Source organism: Mya arenaria, chromosome 16 (assembly GCF_026914265.1).
Source record: "Mya arenaria isolate MELC-2E11 chromosome 16, ASM2691426v1".
Classification (NCBI taxonomy): domain Eukaryota; kingdom Metazoa; phylum Mollusca; class Bivalvia; order Myida; family Myidae; genus Mya; species Mya arenaria.
The window spans coordinates 3,832,464-3,849,440 of record NC_069137.1 but is presented as its reverse complement, the minus strand read 5'-3'; the positions used below and the strand labels follow the sequence as shown (position 1 = coordinate 3,849,440).

Sequence of the window (16,977 nt, the reverse complement as noted above, 5' to 3'; positions counted from 1 at the left end):
AGTCAGATACAAGGAGTGTCTGTATTAGTGGTAAACAAGTCAGATACAAGGAGTTTCTGTATTAGTGGTAAACAAGTCAGATACAAGGAGTGTCTGTATTAGTGGTAAACAAGTCAGATACAGGGAGTGTCTGTATTAGTGGTAAACAAGTCAGATACAAGGAGTTTCTGTATTAGTGGTAAACAAGTCAGGTACAAGGAGTGTCTGTATTAGTGGTAAACAAGTCAGATACAGGGAGTGTCTGTATTAGTGGTAAACAAGTTAGGTACAAGGAGTGTCTGTATTAGTGGTAAACAAGTCAGATACAGGGAGTGTCTGTATTAGGGGTAAACAAGTCAGATACAGGGAGTGTCTGTATTAGTGGTAAACAAGTCAGATACAAGGTGTGTCTGTATTAGTGGTAAACAAGTCAGATACAAGGAATGTCTGTATTAGTGGTAAACAAGTCAGATACAAGGAATATCTGTATTAGTGGTAAACAAGTGCGATACAAAGAGTGTCTGTATTAGTGGTAAACAAGTCAGATACAAGGTGTGTCTGTATTAGTGGTAAACAAGTCAGGTACAAGGAGTGTCTGTATAAGTGGTAAACATGTCAGGTACAAGGAGTGTCTGTATTAGTGGTAAACATGTCAGATACAGAGAGTGTCTGCGTAAAGGGCAAACAAGTCAGGAGCCACGGAGTTAAACATAGTTTTATACTAAAATATCGTTTATACCAAGAGAGGTGACATTATTACATACGGATAAAGTAACTATAATTCTTCAAATGAATACATACACGTAACCAACAGCATTAATTGATATCAAGTCACAATATAATCCCATTTCCTGTTTAATTGGTTCTGAAATTCGCTTTATTTGAGTGTTGTGAGCTCTTAAGACCGTGTGTACATTATACTTGTCATCGCGTTATAGCCAAGCGTTAAAGTCTGTTTGAATTACCTTATATTAAACGGCCCAAATTAAAAATGGCCAAAGTAAAAGGAATGGTTATAAAACAGGAAGCATGTACGTAAACTTACTGCACGGGAAGCTTCACGTACAAGGTCAAGTGCACGTCATGTTTCATGGAACATTCACCTGTACGGGATGCTACACGTACAAGTTCACATGCAAGTCACGTTTCATGGAACACCTACCTGCACGGGAAGCTACGCGTACACGTTAACGTGCAAGTCATGTTTCATGGAACATTCAACTCTACGGGATGCTACACGTACAAATTCACGTGCAAGTCACGTTTCATGGAATACCTACCTGCACGGGAAGCTACGCGTACAAGTGCACGTCATGTGTTATGCAACATTTACCAGCACGGGAAGCTACGCGTACATGTTTAAGTGCAAGTCATGTTTCATTAAAAATAACCTGCACCGGAAGGTACACGTACAAATTAATGTGCAAGTCGTGCTTCATTGAACATTTACCTGCACGGGAAGGTACACGTACACGTTTACGTGCACGTCATGCTTCATTGAACATTTCCTTGCACGAAAATGTATACGTACAAGTTCACGTGCACGTCGTGCTTCATGGACAATTTTCCTGCACGGGAAGCTATACGTACGAGTTCACGTGTACGTCGTGCTTCGTGGAATATTTACCATCACCGGAAGCTACACCCAGTTTACGTGCACGTCGTGTTTCTTGGAACATTTACATGTACGGGAAGCGACACCTACAAGTTAACGTGCCCGTCCTATTTCATGGAATATTTACATGCACGGGCACATTATTATTTCTGCAACGTTTACTTGCATGGGAAGCTACACGTACAAGTTCACGTGCATGCCGTGCTTCTTGCAACATTTGCCTGCACGGGAAGCTACTTATTCAAGTTTACGTGCACGTCATGTTTCGCAACCTCTCTTAAACCGAGTGAATACTTTAGGATTGACCTTTCGCGTTGTATCTAATATCAAAGTGTACATAATTCATGTAATTTCTGTTAGCACGAAGCGTATCAAATTATTAAAGTTTCCCAAATCAAGGCATATATTTTGATTATCTTTTGTTGGAAAAAAAGTGGTATAGCTTCAGAAAAAAAATCGTCTAATTAAACATATGGCTGTTTTATATTTAAGTTATTTGCAACGAGGTTAATTAGCATTATCATCAGATCATAAGTTAAATACATACATTTGAAAATTTGAAAAAAGTATCTTCCATTTCTCATCATGTAAAACAAACCTTTGTTCAGACTAAAGACTAAACATAACTTATATGACTTATTTTTAAATTTTGTATGACATCGGTTTAAATGTGTTAAATTGATTTATTTAAATTTGGTATATACTATTTAGTATTAATATAACATGTCAATAAGTTGAAAACAGTCGTACGTACGTACATGTACACATAAACTAATTGTAACGCTCTTGTATCCGACAATGGAATCAGAGAAAAACAAAATGTGTTCATCACTCAAGTCGATATTTTTGAATATAAAGGCAAGGTGCAGTATAATTCATGCTTGGGGAATATCGGGGATTTCCCTTGTACATTAGGCCGTACTGTATTAACTTTATTGCTGTAAGCTTTCTGAAGGCTTAACATTCTCATAGTTCATATGATTGTGAAATAATACTGTCACATCTATACAACCGAAAGAAGTGCACAAGAGTCATCAGAGGTTTTTCAAAACGTGCTATACCAGTTTAGATCAGATACAATCAGAACAAGTTAGAATGTTGAATAATGACTCACTCTATGTTATGCATTTAGTGAAATCAAGCCAATCCCTACAGAAAGTTATCACCCGTCATTGTCGCTTGCCGTCTTGTCTCGACAATATCTATTAGACTATTGACCACCCTTGGTAGGTTGCAGGGGAACATTTTTCCTGTTTCTATCAACACAACCCATTGATTACCACGTTTGTACGTTCATTATCTATAACACTCCCTAGATAGTTTGCAGGGTAACATGCGTCCTATTCCTATCAACCCAACCTATTGATTTCAACGTGTGTGCGTTCATTATCTATTACACACCCTTGGTAGTTTGCAGGGGAACATCCACCCTATTCCTATCAACACAACCTATTGATTTCCACGTATGTGCGTTCATTATCTATTACACACCCTTGGTAGTTTGCAGGGGAACATCCACCCTATTCCTATCAACACAACCTATTGATTTCAACGTTTGTGGGTTCACTATCTATTACACAGCCTTGGTAGTTTGCAGGGAAACATACGTCACATTTCTATCAACACAACCTATTAATTTCCACGTATGTGCGTTTATTATCTATTACACACCCTTGGTAGTTTGCAGGTGAACATACGGCTCATTCCTATCAACACAACCAATTGATTTCAACGTTTGTGCTTTCATTTGCAAATATCAGATGTACAATCAAAATCTAACACGTTGACAGATGTTTGTCCAAAATCCAACACTTTGACAGATGTTTGTCCAAAATTCAACACTTTGACAGATGTTTGTCCAAAATGTTTCAAGTATTGATTTAATGACAATCTTTACAAATGTAAAGGTTCAGTGCTCGTATACTGCTTTGAACCCCGACCAGCCCCTGTTTATCTGATCGTTCCAAAATGGTAACCTCAATTTGTTTTATTTGTTTTAAATGAATGTATTGTATGGTAGTGTGTTTTTCAAGTTTGTATATGTTGTTTTGTCAGTGTCCGTTGGGCCAATGTTCGACTTCTCGGCTTTTAGCAGTTCTATTGTATAAAATGTGTTCCTTGGCTGCAATTGCATTTATCTTTTTCAAATTCAATTTTACTTTCTTCCATTTTGAGAACTAAATAATGTATTGTGAAGTTCCAAAACTATGTAGTGAATGTGTTCCTGCTTGCAGTTTTAGAACATAGCTTGTCATATCACGGAACGATAATAACTCATTTCGCCTCTTTGCTATTTTGTAGATTTTAAAGCTAGTGATAAGTAAAACTTTTATTTTTTTTTGTAATCAGACCCAATGCTAAAAAATAAGAGTTTAAGAGGCTTTTTGCAACAAGTACATTTTGTTGCCATTCGTTAATTTAAAACAAAAAAAATACATTGACCAATATAAAGAGTGGAATTTAAAGCCTTTAATCATTTCAACTGCAATGACATCATTTGAAGTCTGATAGGGTTTTCATGAAACTTGATTTTGTCATAGATATATATTACTCTTATCTTATTTAAATAAAGACAGATCTGATACAAACACCTCCTTAAGATAACATCAACTTATTACATAAGAAAAATATTTTGATGATATCACCCCTCGTATTGGTTGATCATAGAGGCTGTTTTAAAATACTTTGTATATATTGACGTCAATATCCCATGAATGCTTTATCAATTAATCGACATATGACTTCTTTAAAAAGTATTTAAAGCCAAGCTATTTTGCTGTAACATTGCATTCTACGCATATATAGTTTAATGTAAAACTAACATACCAGTGGTTCGTGTTCCAATTAAATTGCGTTTTGTTACTTATAAACAAAAATACCAAGAAAGAAATCACATTTCAGACATGCCAAAGATAACACTGAATATTAGTGAACATCGACAGTAAGACATGAATACACTTAAGATAGCATTGTATTGGAGGGTATTCATTTGTCAAACACATGACTCGTATCATCTTTAAATTCAAAAACAAGCTTCATTACGTTTAGCACAGCCACTTAATATGCCCTGTTATACTGATATTGCTCGTTCAGGTAATACATATATTGTTTTAACAACGATTGCATACATGTGCGAAATATTTTCTTGTTCGAGTTTAGTGACACTTTCGGTTGAAGTCATATTCACCTGATTTCGTAATCATAAACGAATTTGATAAGATCTTTCATACCTTACATAAAACGACCTATAAATTATATTATGTATCTACCACAAGGTAGTGAAAATGAATTCTTTAATGACAATTTAACTTCCGTATTAGTTTCATGTTGACGCATCACATTCCAATTTTAAACTTATTTTTCCTGTAATTAATGAATATTGTGTAAGAGTTTGTATCACAGATGTTCTACAAACAAATATTGGTCAAAATGCCATAACATTGGAATTTCAGATAATAGCTCCCATGTGGTTGATTTGCTCTTTTGTTATAACAATCCAGGAGTGCATGGTTGACATGAACTTGGAAACAAAGTTGAGGTTGATGATTTAAAAGATTGCGTAGAAATTTAAGCTGTTCCAAAACAAAAATGCACGTTGAAATGGCCTATTATATATAACTAGAGCTTCAACAGAAGATGAATTAAGATCATGTTAGGAAATGATATATCCTTAAAGACAACCTATAATAAAACTTAAACCGAATGGATACAAATAGAGACAAAAATATAGAGAGAAGCGTATAAAAGGTAGAAATATTAAAATTACCATGTAAAAGATTGTTTTTAAGAGATCTAATCGATTAACAGTGCTGTTTTTTTTACAGGTGGGCCTGGAAGGGATACACTCCTTATACTATTATACATTTGATATTGTCTGCAACGATCCAAAATAAAGCCATCTTTATTAAATCATTTAAGTGTCTGTTCAATTATCTCCTCAACTTGTATGGCATCGACAGCCTTGTCCTCGCCTTGCCACGCGTAATTGTTCGTTTTCAACCACCCTTGACACAAGTAATTACGCCGAATTAATTAAATATGTAGTGTAGCAACCTAGGTAAGCCAACACCTATCAGCTGTGTTGAGTACTGCTTTGTTACAAAAAGGATACACATCATAAGACTCTGGTTTCTTACTATATCTGGTTCCTTCCATTATACATGTATTAGAATATTCTAATTGTAGAGACTAAACACCATCAAATAAAAACATGTGCATGCATCGAATTTATATCCTGCATTGTTTCTAAACAGTGGTTTGACAATGTTATATTTAAAACACATATTTTGGAGAGATATCTTACTGATATGCATAATTTAAACACAGAATTGGAGAAAGAGAAAGGCCATAGACTTAGAGAAAGAGAAAGGCCATATACTCGACGTCGTGTAGTAACCGACTAGCAGCGGGACCCATCCCCACCTGTACGTCTTCACAGTTGGCATTCGAAAGCCTTTCAGAACCTGCGCTACGCTAAAGCAAATATAATTGATGAATTCAGAATCATATGGTGTATATGGTCGATAGTGAAGGACTTGCCATATGTATTTGACACGTAAACGCAAGATCAACTTTTCATGTACTTACCTTGTTCGTAGGTCAATGTCACATTCGGGGGCATTCGTCACATACTGTGACAGCTCTTGTTGTGTTACAAAATGCATTAATCGTCTTAATAAAGGGGCCGCATGAATACATTGGTTGTTATTTTATCTAATGATATATTTTTGATGAGTATTATAGTTATCTAGTTGTCTTTGAAGTGGTTAAGGGTTTAACTGCATTTGGAAATACTCAGATTTGATGAAATATTCTAGCGGGTGCTAACTGCACATTGCACCTTTTACTTATTGCGGAAATTAATTTGAACAGTGCCAACTACATTTAGTACCTTTTACCCTAACACATTTATATCTAATGGCATTTGTCTCTTTACAAAAGTGCAAAAATAATTTGTTTTACTGTATACCTTGTCTTCTAACGTTCACAACGTGCCAAGCAATAGTCATTCTAGTTAGACTAATCAAAATAAGACCATAGACTTAACGGAAAAAGAAGGAATTTCAATATTTATTTATTTTTTTCAGTTTTACTCCAAATGTTGAAATTGGAAGTTGGCACCTTTTACCTTTGAACCCTCGATATATTTGTTTGATCAAATTATATTGTTGGGGAACACATTGTTCAATAGATCCCAGTATGGGGCGATTGCGGATAGCGTTGGAGACGAATTGGAACGTGTCGGGACGAATTCATAGGGTATAAGGATACGATTTTGAAGAGAATAAGGAGACAAAGTGGGGACATGCCGGAATGAATTGATAGTGAAGTGTTTGGATTAAATTTGAGAGTAATCGGAGACAAATTGGGAGAGAAGAAGGACGAGAGTTGAAACAAAGAGGAGCGCAGTTGAGAACGTTTGGAGAAGTGAACGGCAAGATACAATCAGGGACTTACACGTGTTTTTTTAACCTTGTCATTATAGTATGAACCATTGTAATCATTTTATTCTAAATTAAATTTAGTTAGACAAATTGTTTCTTGTAAATCGTACACTCATTTAAGGGACTCGAAACAAATGTCACTTCGTGACACTTATAGAGAAATTGATTAACCTGAACACTGTTGTTTTTTTTTTACCACAATGTTTTTCACCCAAGTCCAAATAAACATTATTGAATACAAATAATTAGGCCATGATAAATTGATTCTATTTTAAGTATTATCAGCCTTTAAGAAATAAGCAACATTTACCAACCATCCCAAAGATGTTTTTCATGGATTTATTTACTAACATTCAACACAATAAGTGATATATAAATATACATATGTGATTAATGTGTGATACTTAAGGAATATACAAAAGCTTTAAAAAAGTGTATATCTTTGTATCTCTCGACTCCATTATAGCAAGTTTGGGGCAAAATGATAATTTTAAACATGAAGTTCGCCATACATGCACAGCATTACCCTGGGCAATACTACATGCACAGTAGACATATGATATAAGCACAAAACAAATAATCAGGACAGAGTGTAGAACTTTGATCTTCATTCAACATATTAATGAATGTGTTTACTAAATGCTGTGACGCTACAAACTTTTATATACATCACTATTTAATGGCATTAAAATGTGTTTTAAGATGTGGGTTTTACATTTTAGCCAACAATAACTAGAATTTTTGTAATGTAATACAGGTTATTTTTCCTCGAGGAAATATCATATTTACTTCACTGAAACAAATAACTGTACATATGTATACATCAGCTGCCGATAGTTGTAACGTTTACAATGGGTGAAATGACGTAATTCTTGTTTAATCGGAATGTAATACTGATATTAACAATGACGTAACAATCTCTTGCGGTGCATACAAACTGAACGTCAATATTCATATTTGATATCGTCGTTCCAACATCAATACGCCAGATGAATTTAATTTTAATATTTGAAGACCGTTGCTAGCAGATTATGAACTTTTCATCAATGTATAGAACATGTTAAAATGACACTTTTCAAGGTCAGTTGTATAGCGAGAAATATCCGAGAATATATAGGTCTTTGTCGTTATTCAGATCCATGCTAACTTGTACAACCAACCGTACATATTATCACCAACCATACATATTATCACCAACCATACATATTATCACTAACCATACATATTATCACCAACCATACATATTATCACCAACCATACATATTATCACCAACCATACATATTATCACCAACCATACATATTATCACCAACCAATATCCAATTTTGTATTATCTTCCTAAATAGTATGCATCAAACAAACCTGTATGCCTCGGGCTGTACTTTAGCAAGAAAAAGAAAGCCACGGTTTTGGAAATGTACTCAGTCCATATTACAATTAACCAATCTTTCAATTTTCGTTTAAAAAAATATCAAGGGTTGTAATTTGATTCAATATAGTCACATACTTATGATTATTGTACTGCACCATCGCTTTGTCTTACATTTAAATATTACCGTTTTCACTTATTTTTTTTTAATTTTTGGAGTTATAATGAGATTAATTGAACGAATCATAAAAATATTTTTATGAAACATTTATAATACATACACCGTCCGTGATTTTTCATTAGCAATACATTATACGTTAAAGCAGTGTTAAAAAATTAAATCTATGGATTGATTACATGTTTCACGTTGTCATTCTGTATAAATGTTCAAAGGCTGCTCTACAGGTTTCAATGGAAAGACTGCAGATTTATCAAATGCTCGATCTATACTTATATAAACATACAAAGACTGTTTGCTTTATTTCAATGGAAGAGTTGCATACTTTAACAACGTAAATACATGATCAATACTCGATCAACCATTGAAAGAATTATAACAAATATCGGTTCACTTTATACCACAAAAATATGAACTTGTTATACAAAAGCGGGTGTTTGAAGGTTTAATTTTATGCAAGCTTATATACGAAAAATTAGTGTGACAACTCATTCTTATCTGAAAACAAAAGAGATACATGTTTAACAATAGAGATAGCACTTTGTCACAATAAATTCCTATCCATACGTCGCGCGTGTGCTACTGCGGGATATCAAAGAGTGTATTCGGAAGGCCTTTATCCAGTCTACTGGAGAGGTAATGGCCATTTTGAAATGTGCATTCATTAACAGTCTTTGGAATAATGTTGTTTTCTCAATATCCCTAATTATAAGTCCAAGCAATATATACGTTTTTACACGAGTCTTTATTTTTGTTTGACGTATAAAAAAGATAAATTCTCGACTGTTGAATCATTTGACGGGATGTGTTAATTGGTACATGTGTTTGCTCAAGCGAACATATTTTCCGTCATGACCCGGCTATCAAAGCGTATTAATCATATTTTGGTTCAAAACAACCTAAAAGACAAACTCGAATTTGATTCGAATAGTTTATCGCTGTTAAAACTGGCAATTTATTTATTGTCGCATTGTTAGCGGTATTGAATATGCGATATAATGGCAAGGGATAGGTTAAGTCATAGCTGATCCAAACATTTTATACATTCAATAAGGAGATTACAAATTTGGTCACGCAAGAATATCGACAAAATAAAGATATTTAACGACTTCTTTTGATCTACATTGAATAGAATCTCCTATTCTAACAGTATAATCAATACAACGTAAAGCAGTGTTTAAATAACTTAACGAGCGAAATAAATGGTATAATAGTCAGATACAAGGAATGTCTGCATTCGGTATTATGGATCTTTAATTATCAAGTTTATGATAAGGTTTTGAGCCAGTTATTAATCGACTTAGGAAATATCGCCGGAGAGAACATCTATCACATAATATGCATACATCGACAGCAAAAACAGTTGAAAGTGCGAAAACTATAGTATGAATTTTGAAACAAACCTAACAATACATACAGCGAGTTGTTAAATACTGTAATTGAACAAGAAACATATATCAGAGGTCAATTTTATAGTTTGACCAATGAAAATGCAGTAGTACTCAAGTTTCCCTAGACATTTATTTCACTTAATTAACAGTCAGCCGATATATGTATTAATCTGGCGAAGTGGAATATATTAACAGTTGATGGTCCAGTTTGTAGGTAGTTTTCACGTCGTCGTCCATTTTTTTTCAGGTTTCCAAAATAGAAAATGTCCTAATATTCACGAACAGGTTAAACACAACTGTAATAATAACCCGTATAAAGTGGTTGAAGTACAGCTTAGAAACAGTCGGTAAGATTAAAAACCAAACGGCTGCCGAATTTAATAATTTACAGCATGTTCGTTTTACGGTGAGTTTCGGCAGTCAATTAAAATGACCATTGCTTCTAATCCTGTTTGTTTAAGTTAATTAGCCAATCGATAGTCTAGAAACTCGTATGAGCAAACATTGGTCCGTATTGTGCGAGTTTTGGCGGTTATTGTCGTCAATTGTATAGTATTAGATTGTTCCAGTATAGGGTAAAATACGTTTTAGTTAATAAATAAAGTCGTTATGACAAAATCATTCGTCACAGTAACAAGATACAAATATTTAAAACAACTACTACGTGAAACGTTTGCGTTCTCGTAAATGCATGTTTAACATTTTTTTTCACTAATTGCTTTCATTATTAATGAATTTGTTTAATGTATAGGATTTTAGCATTTACCTTAATGGTTCGTGTAAGCGATTGGCTAACACATTGCACTGCATTGAAAAATATTCAAACGGTTGTCGTTCATGTTTATGTCAACAAAGTTTAATTTCATTCTACGTCTCCCGTCAAAATAAACTGTTTGTGCTGTCTCGATGAAATATACTTCGATATAAACAAAGCATTATACACGCTAGCCTTACTGTACTGTTCGCAATACCAACTTCTTTTTTACGAGTCACATGGGTTCAAAGATAAACCACTATGTACTACACTTTTTAACTCAATTTCATCTCTTACAATTATTTCATTTAAACGCCTTTATATTTGTTGAAAGAACCAGTCTTCTTAGCACTGTTCAGTATATCATTATGTTAGGTTTGAAATTGTTTATATCTTATTTGAGAACAAAGCTTTGTTAATCAATTTTTAAATAGTTTCAACTAATAAGGATACATAAGTACATACTTACTCGTTTTATCCGAGTTATATGAGTTATAATCCGAACACTTGGAGTAGGTTCACTGTACAAGAGCTAAAGCTTCAGTCTACACAACTCTTCCAAATTCCATTTCACTGTATGTAAGGGTTTCAGCTTTTTAATTTGGGTTATATAAAACGGCCCGAGTAAACAAGGCCAGCATGACAAAGATTTATCATTTCTATTTTATGAAATCATCCACTGAAAACGGAAAACAATAATGTAAATACTCAAAGAGATATATCGCGTAAATCAATAAGAAAGCTATGTTTTCAATTTTGATTTAAGATTTAAATAAGTATCGATCAACTCGACAGGCTTTGTATTGATCTATTTTGAGGACAAAGCTTGGCGTATCATATTTCCGAACTAGTAGACCTGAAGCACAATTTCTTCACGTAAAGGCTCATTGAATATAATACTTATCAGTCTTAACAGCAAACGATTAACGAACTTGTCTGAATAGTATCGATTTGTAACCCGAATCGACGGTTATTATTTTTGAGAAATCACAATGAAGAATTTAGAAAGCAATCGGCGTGGATTTGAAAACGGACATTACTTTCTTGTTTTAATATATAAAATAGTTCGAAATCGGAAATCCTCAATGTGTTACACCTTAAGGTTACTTCACCCTTTTCAATTAAACAGAGTAAATATGTTTCCCTGTCACGATGTATAAAGCGCCTGATTAACCTCAGCAAACGTTTTCGTACATCAATTAATAAAATGGATATAAGACATAGGTATGGATTGGCAGGTTTTGCATTAAGTACTTTGAATTGTATTCCTTTTTCTGCAGAAAGAGTTGGGATCCCTAATCATTGAAGTACTTGGGATTTACCTATTAGTTTATTATTATTTGTTTTATCATTAAAGGGGCTGAACTCCATATGATGAAATAGCGAAACAAAATAATTGTCAAAAACTGACATAAACTTGGTATCGATGTGTACAATGCATTGAAACTTACTGACTGAAGTACCCCATAGTTTACAATTAATTTGTTTTTGCAGGTTTTTTTCGTATTTTTTCCATTAAAAAAGATTACTAGGCATGTCTACCTAGTATATTTCATTCCTTATGCGTTATTGGAACATTGCTAGTCGATGTTATCACGTGATATTGCCAAGTTATGTATATAGCTTAAAAATTCCTTTAGTGTCAAGTAAGCCTTCGTAGCACAGTGGATACAGCACTGGACTTCAATTTTGGCGACACCGGATCGAACCCGGTCTCCTAATTGATTTTAAATACTTGTCCTGAGATTCGTTTTTATATTTGAATAAAAAGTTGTAAGAATTACTTAACAAGGCGGTACCTAGCAATCTTTGATAAAAAAACCTAGATTTTTTTTAAATAAAGTATATATGCACTGTGCTGTTTTAGGAGTTTTGTGTTGTTGTTTCTTGTTTCTTTTTGTGATTGTTTGCGTTTGTGTTCTATGTCTTTGGCGTTTACCGAGTGCCATAAGAAGGGGTTTATGTTATTGATATGTTGTGGCTTCTGAGCTTACATATAACATATAAATGCAGCTGTGTCTTATTACATTCATGTTTAATACATTGCTTCCTTCAATTATGGAAGGAATGTTCTTTAATTAGTAATCTACGACGGGATTATTTAAATTGCATCTATATAAATGACAATCTTTGCTCCTACATGATGAGTTGATAGCATATGGAATGTATCCCTTCAAGTCTCACATGAAAATAAACGGCACTGCTTATTAAGAGTGGAAACATATTGAAGGATAGTGATATTTGCAGCTGATTTCTAGTTAATGTTGCCGACGAATTCGTTGGTCAACATGTATTGCTTTATGGCCAACAAGGTCGAAATGTTGATACGGTTTGCGTGAAAAATAATTCTATTTTGCATAATTTTCTGTGTTATGTGATACAAAATGCATGGCAATACCATCAATTATAATTGACTTTAGATTAAGTGTAAGTTAATAACGAGCTCTGTTTACAGGTCTGTGCTTCAGTCAAGTGTTAAAAAGATGTGATCAACTGGATTTTTTAATCAATTGATAAGATATATTTCATTTTATCATCAACAGGAATATAATTTTTACAAATGCCTCATGACTGTTATGAATGCAATGCGTTTCGTCTTGACATGTTGCACATTTTCATTGATGTGCACAAATGAGTGCTGTCTTGCGTACGCGGCCGAGTTTCCACATTTGAATTCCGGGTCACTGGTTACGCGGACTAACTACTCTATTTTGTAATTGGATTTGACCTTGATGCTTTTGATTCGTTTCCATGGGAAGCCATATGGTATCTAGGTATTCCAATTCTAAGTGTGCAGACTTTGTCAAAATTGTCCAAGATGTTGAATACACATTACCGTCAGCATAAATATCCAGCCAAGCAGAGGTAATGTAATGTCTGTTAATATCAATTTAAACAGATTTTGGTAGTATTTCTGATAATCGGTAAAAACGTTCTATCTTTAGTATCTCTGGCATTGACACCAATGACAACATCTCGGTTTAAATAGACATGTTTTTGTTTTCACAGACTGACAGACTAATGGGTTAATGTCATGGGAGTTGTCTCGTATTGTAATTAAGTTAATAGTATGCTTGTCCTTTTCTTATTCTTTGGTGCTGTTCAAGCATGGACACATGTCATACTTATGTAGACTTAAATACCGGCATTTAATGCAAAGTCTATCGAATTTACGATCTTCCGGTTTCAAGACTGCTGATGCTTGAGCGATGTGGAGAATCATCAAAAGATTGTATATGAAACATAAATAGAGCCATGTGAATAATATTCCATCGTGATTATTACCTTGGAGTACTGGAAATGGTGCTTTATGGAACTCTGTCCACGAGTGTCCATTAGTTTTAAAAATAATGGGAAGTGAAGCACATTATAGAATTTACTGCATTGCTGCGGATAACTTTGATCCGGAATTCAAAGTGACGTTTGAAATCCGTTTTGCTGTTTCTTTGTAACCACAATTCGAAGCGATCATGAAATACCATTTTGAATAGTTTGTAAAGTACAGGAGCAGTGTTACTGGTCGATACATATCACAAGTTTAAATTATTTGATATTTTGATCTGATTTTTTATATCTATAACCCTTGTTTCGTACGATGAAACATAATATGCTACTAATATATTAGTAAATATGACTCGAGTTTTAGTGAATTTCTGTTTCACTGACCGTCCAATGGCTTAACAGTAAAGCAATTTTCATAAGAGTATGGTTTGTTTGAGTCAACAAACTTAGCTACACGATAAAACGAGTGATGGCTTTGCTTGGCTTAATCCGAACTAACACCTCCCTAACCACAGCGCCAGAAAATGTCTCGACTAAAAAATGAAAGACAACAATGGTCCTGCAAACATGGGCATGCAAGGATCGGTACACAAGAACATTGCATCTATAAACTGTTATAACCACAAAGATCCTAATCAACACAGGGAAATGTCCAGCATCCTGTATTCAAGTGAAAATACCCCATCTACTTCCTTGCAAAATGCTCAGTTCGCCAGCAATGCTATAGTTCACACACTGACAGTCACTGATTTTACATCAAAACACACTTTGGTGGATTAACAACATTTAGGGTGGTTCAATTCACGGAAGTAATACTTTTGTGCACATCCATCAAAATGACATAAATCCATGTTGTTATCGACCAGCTACAAAGTGAATCCGCACTATTTAAAGCGACTGTGACACTGACGTGTGTTTTTTTAAACTTCAACCGCCAAAAGACATGTACACACGTTTAAACACTAATGACGTCACGCAGATATGACATTGCTCTTATCATCTATATGTTTGAGTAAATGGATTGAAATATGTTTTGTTTTTTTAGTAAAACCTTTCAAAATCGGTTGATAAATGAGACATGATTTATGTTTTTTATTGATAATAAAAAGTTATTTTTTGTCGGGCTATTTTTTGTCCTGCTGACGAAGCAATCCTAATAACACAAAATTCTTTGCACTATAACAAGAGAACCGTATAGAAGAATCTTTTACCCAGATTTCGACCGTAAATGAGTTATTTTATAAAAGGACTCTCAAGTAATCTGTGTATATTTTGTTTCGTTTTAAAATTAACTCATTAAATAAATTCGATACACAATAAACACTCATTTGAGAACCACTTTTTAAAGCAGGTCATATAACGGGTAAAGTTAAATTTGCTCCGGTACGGACCGGCAATATATACCTGTATGATGCTTTAGTTATGATTTGCCATCGTCTGTATAATACGTATCGCTTGACAGAGATGCAACGTTGTTTTTTTGTTTGTTTGTCGTCGTTTTTTTTAAATTTGAACCTGACGTTTTAGTTATAATCAATTTGGTATGAACTTTTCAGATATTAACAGGATCATCAAAGAACGAATATTTGCTAAATGCAATTTATTAATCGGTCTACCTTTATGAAATTCGTATCTTGTCTTTAGCGAAGGCTTTCTCAAAAGTCCTACTTGAATTCATTATACAGTGTAAACTTGTAAATTTCGAATATACCTTGTATTTTGTACGTCAAAGCGTAGGGATGTGTTCCAATTTTTAATCTTGCAAATTGTTAAAGCCAAATGAGAATATCATACTATATGTACATTCTACGTTTGCTACTGTGTCAGGTGGGTGCTAATATGTAGTTCTTAGCTCGACTTATCGAAGAATAAGAAGACCTATACTGCTCATCCGAGAATCGGCGTCGGCAGCATTGGTTGAGGTTTTCCATGTAAGCACCTTTAGATCAGTCTCTTAGCAAATGCATCATGTATATAAACTTTACAAACCACTAAATGAATGAAGTTTGATTACTCTATTTTGAATTATGCGAAAATGGGCTTTTAATATTGAACTTGGAAATTCGTATTATAGTTTTGCATGTAAATACGTCGGCATTTACCTCATGCATTGCATTGAGAAATCATATTCCAATCTTCTTAAATAGTCTACTTAACAGTTTTCGACAGAGAAGTTTTGTTTAAAGTGTATCATATAAGCACACATTGGTTTATATAATATTTGCAACTACTCGATGTATTGCATTAAGACATACAACTTTGTTACGAAACCATCTAACCTTCATGAATAACCAAATTAGATAACTCTAATTTGCATAGAATGCATATAATGTTCCTTAATTTTTCGACTTAGAATCTCTTGTAAAAGCTTTGCATAGAACAAAACTTATATAATTAATATCGGGGAATATATCGTGTACTGCATTGAAAATTTAGACGATTGTTCCAAATTATAAAACAAAATTAACTAATAAAGTAAGATAACTTATACATAGAAAAATGCCCTTTATTAATCAACATATTTTTTTTAAAGTTTTAGTTCCAAACAAACTCGTTAAATAGATGTTTCATTTAAATGAATTCCAAGTCGGATTCTAATCTAATATCTCCACGAATTGTCAAGCAATGAAGTTAATAGATTAGAAAAGCTAGCATGAATAATAGCTGTTTTTATATAGGAACATAATTTTAATTACCACGAAGCTTGACTCATTGCTGTACATACATTCAATATTTGTATACGTTCAAGAACATTTGAAATATCCAAACATTTAAAGATTTTACAAAACTTGGTCAGAATTAATTTTAGGTATAAATTTCAAACCGAAGTGATGCATTTTTGTTTAGCGTGTTAAGAGCGCAAATTAGTGTTAGTGAAGGTAACAAGCTGTACTCATATCGGCCATAGTAAATGTTTTCAATAAATGTCAGGTATTGTTTATCCATTTTGTTCATTGTTTACGTAT

The 16,977-nt window shown here is 33.8% G+C and overlaps 1 protein-coding gene across 1 annotated transcript in view; it reads right to left on the bottom strand.

Annotated features, from left to right (window-relative positions):
- The window catches only part of LOC128222043 (uncharacterized), a 54,276-nt gene extending 51,864 nt beyond the window's left edge, over positions 1–2,412 (bottom strand). The window contains exon 1 of the mRNA XM_052930798.1: positions 2,353–2,412. The gene's annotated coding sequence lies outside the window, so the exon portion shown is untranslated. The remainder of the gene's footprint in view (positions 1–2,352) is intronic.
- Positions 2,413–16,977: the final 14,565 nt, after the last annotated feature.